The sequence below is a fragment of the Gossypium arboreum genome, chromosome 10, assembly GCF_025698485.1.
Source record: "Gossypium arboreum isolate Shixiya-1 chromosome 10, ASM2569848v2, whole genome shotgun sequence".
Classification (NCBI taxonomy): Eukaryota; Viridiplantae; Streptophyta; class Magnoliopsida; order Malvales; family Malvaceae; genus Gossypium; species Gossypium arboreum.
Genome location: NC_069079.1, coordinates 100,701,726 through 100,706,058, shown reverse-complemented (window position 1 = coordinate 100,706,058; position 4,333 = coordinate 100,701,726). Strand labels below are relative to the sequence as shown.

The 4,333-nt window shown below is 39.5% G+C and overlaps 1 non-coding gene across 1 annotated transcript; it reads right to left on the bottom strand.

The window, feature by feature from the left end:
- Positions 1–738: 738 nt before the first annotated feature.
- On the bottom strand, positions 739–844 carry LOC128283300 (small nucleolar RNA R71). Its single transcript, XR_008273642.1, has one exon. It is a non-coding gene; the product is annotated as a small nucleolar RNA R71 (small nucleolar RNA).
- Positions 845–4,333: the final 3,489 nt, after the last annotated feature.

Genomic DNA, 4,333 nt, shown 5'->3' with positions numbered 1-4,333 from the left:
CATGATCAAGTTTTTGGCGTCGTTGCCGGGGAACTAAGATATTAGGAACGCTCAATTTTTATTACTTTAGCCATTTATTTTTCTTGCAATTTAATTTAATTTAATTATTATTATTATTATTTATTAATTTATTTTTTCTTTCTCTTGGCAGGTTTTTATAGTTTATGACTAGAAGAAACCCATCAGGACCATTACTCTTTGACGAAGAAATCGATCGCACAGTTCGCAGAAACCAAAGAGAAATAAGGCGAAGCTTAAGATACACAGAGAACGAGCAAGAGGACGATACTCAACCCCCAACCGAAGAGATGGCTGAAAACCAAGACAATCAGCTACCTTATGTAATTGCGGTTAATCGAAATCCTATTCTACGCACTATGAATGATTATGCTAAACTTTCTTTAACAGGAACTGAATCAAGCATAGTTAGACCTGCTGCAGCTGCAAATACTTTTGAACTAAAACCTAACACTATTCAAATGATACAACAATTTGTTTAGTTTGATGGTTTGCAGGATGAGGATCCCAACGCTCATTTAGCAAACTTTTTAGAACTATGCAATACATTTAAAATTAATGGTGTTTTTGATGATGCCATTTGTCTTCGGTTATTCCCTTTTTCATTGAGGAACAAAACTAAAAAGTGGTTGAATTCATTACCACGAGGGTCAATTACTACTTGGGAGCAAATGGTCGAAAAATTTTTACTAAAATATTTTTCGCCGGCTAAAACGGCTAAATTACATAATGATATCTCTTCGTTTGCATAGATGGACTTAGAAACTCTTTACGATGCATGGGAGAGATACAAGGACTTACTGAAAAGGTGCCTTCACCATGGGTTACCGCTGTGGCTTCAGGTTCAAACATTCCATAATGGCTTGAATCCTTCGACTCGAAAAATGGTTGACACAGCTGCTGACGGAACCATCAATAATAAAACACTTGAAGATACTCATGAGTTTATAGAGGAGATATCACTGAATAACTATCAGTGGCAAGTCATGAAGACTAAGCCAACTAAAACAGCAGATGTTTATAACATCGATTCGGTTACTATACTGTCAAACTAGGTAGAACTTCTAAATAAAAAGATTGATGGTTTTCTTAGTTCTTCACAGGTTCACCCAGTAATGCAGTGCGAAGCAAGTGGAGGTGGAACAAGCCATTCAGAATACCAACCTTATGGCCACAACATGGATAACGAGCAGTTAAATTACATGGGTAATAATCCTCGATCTCAAAACAATCCATATAGTAACACTTACTATGCAGGTTGGAGGAACCACCCAAATTTCTCGTGGGGCGGTCAAGGAAATCAAAGACCATAACATCCTCCGGGTTTTCAATAGCCACCCTATCAACAGGAAAAGAAACCGAACCTTGAAGAGATGCTCACAAAGTTTATCTCGGTGTCAGAAACCCATTTTCAGAACACCGGGACATCACTTAAAAATCAACAAGCGTCAATCCAAGGGCTTGAAACTTAGATAGGCCAGCTTTCTAAACTAATCTCCGAACGACCACAATGTAGCTTGCCAAGTAATACTGAACCCAACCTAAGGGAACAGCTCAACATAATTAATATTCAAGATGACGAAGGAGTCGTTAAGCCTGAGCCAGAACCGAGGTAAGAAACTGTGGTAAGCAAAGGTCAATGTGAGGTAGGTCATAATAAAAACAAATCAGTAAATATCGAATATAAACCTCATGTGTCATACCCCAACGCGACAAGAAAAGACCGCTCAGATGAACAATTTGGTAAATTCCTTAAACTCTTAAAATAATTACATATTAACTTACCGTTTATTGAAACCCTATTGCAGATGCCAAACGCAATGAAATTTTTAAAGGAGCTTTTAGAAAATAAGCGAAAGTTGGACGAGGAGTTGCATGTGGAGCTAAACGCAATTTGCTCAGCTATTTTCCAAAATAAACTACTCAACAAACTAAAAGATCCAGGGAGTTTTACGATTCCTTGCTTAATTGGTAGTTTAGATGTTAATAATGCATTAGCTGATTTAGGGGCTAGTATTAACGTCATGCCCTACAAAATGTTCAAACAATTAGGTCTCAAGAAACCCAAACAGCCTAGGATGAGCATTCAATTAGCAGACAAAACTATAAGATTTTCTAGGGGTATTATTGAATATGTGCAAGTTAAAATCGATAAATTTATATTTCCCATTGACTTCATTATTTTAGACATAGAGGAAGATAGCAATACTCCTTTGATCTTTGGAAGGCCCTTTTTAGCAGCTGCTAAAACGATTATTGATGTTGGCACAGGTGAACTCACACTCCGCGTGGGAAATGAAACAATCACTCTTCAAGCTTGCAATTCTGGCAACACATCGGAAATTGAAGGTGATCATTTAACCCATTCTACTAAAACTGACAATATGGTACAACCTACTTTGCAGGAAATGAGTCTGAATGAAGCACACGAGTCATTCTTAAGCAATAGTAGAGGACCTGTTCATGAAGATCAAAGGTTACAAATCGCGGAGCTAGATGAATGGCGGATGCAAAACCTAGAACACATGATAAACCAAAACTATGCCAGAACGAGCTCAATACATTTCCAAATCAACTTAAGGTTAGAGATAAAGTCTTATTAGATGCCGCAGATCCTCACACTGTCACTACCACACCAAATGAAGAAATCCTTCTTATGGTACTTAGCATTTGCCTATTCGGTACAGTCGAGGTGAGTCATCCCAAGTTCGGCACTTTTAAGGTAAACAACACTCATCTAAAACCTTATTTTGATGAGAATGATAGTAGGAATGATGAGTATAAACTTCTCAAACCACCATGATCATTCAATGGAAAGGTAAGTCTAGCTTAGACTATAAATAAGCGCTTCTCGGGAGGCAACTCGAGCACTAATTGTATTAACTTCTTTAAAATTTAGTCTTCAACACCTAACTTACTAACAGAGCTCTTGAATATAGGTTTTCCACAGAGACACGGCCAAGCACATGGGCGTGCTTAGGGCCGTGTAAAAATAGGGCAATGATTTTCCCAAACACGGGCTATGATAAAACGCCATAGCCATATGACATGGCCGTGGTCGAACCTGCCAAAACAACACGAGCGTGCGACACGCCCGTGTGGAAGAACCGTGGGTGAACCTGTTAAAACAGCATGGGCGTGTGACACGCTCGTGTCTAGCACCCGTGGTTGAACCTGTTAGATTGACACGAGCATGGGTCTACATCCACGAGCGCGGGAGAAGCGAACAACGCCAGACAAGGCCGTGCGACACGACAGTGTGCATCCACATGCCCAAGAAACACAGGCGTGTACTAAATGTCAGATATGCCCAAACTCAAAATTCGTGAATCACACGGGCTGAAATTGGGGAACACGAGAGTGTTACTTGGTCGTGTGCCCCAAAATTTATAAATAGGCTGCATTATTCATTGTCTTCTTCACCCAAAAACCCTAACCCTAGCCGCTTCAAGTCCACACACCCTCCCCGCCACGCTCGTGCGCCGCTTCCAACCTCATTCCTGACGCTTATTCTTCCATTTTTTAGCGTTTGTTCACTCTTTTACCTTTAACTCCACGTATTTTTAATGTTATAATCTTCATGTATCTCACACTATGCTATCATTCAAGTTTCATTTCTTTTAAGATTAGTTATCATTCATTCCTCATGACATATTTTTATGAAACTTTCATGCCTTATTCATCTATTCTAAATCAATATTCATAGTTTTCAATTGCTTTTTGTTATTTACCATTACAACTCATGCCATGTGCCAAATTTATGCTATTTATATTTCCATAAAATTCGATGCCCATTCTCATGCCCTCACAATACCAATGTCACGAAATTATGCTATCAAAATTATTATGTTGGCTGAGATTGGTTAGTATTAGTAATTTTGGCTGAAATTGTTAGTTCAAATTCATGGCTTTTCAAATTAGTTTACTTACTATTATTCTCCTTTATAATTGCAGGTACCATGTCATCCTCACGTACTAAAAAGGCCGCTGTCCCTGCTTCAAAGAAAAGGAAAGGAGCGTCATCTTCCTCGGGTCCTACCGTGGAAGTTTGTCATCTTTCCTGAGGTTCTCCATCGGGCCCCAAGAAAAACTATTCCAAATACTCCCGGCCCAACCTTTAATTGCGGGCCGCTGCATCGACTGGGCTATAATAGAACAAGTTCAATTGGCTGATGCGATTCTGGCCCTCCTAACCGCCGACCCTTGGGAGCTTTTCTTTGGAATCATTGAGCCGACGTATCTCGAGCTTACGATGGAATTATGCTCCACATTTCATCTTCAGACCATGATGACGAACTACGATGATCCCAGCACG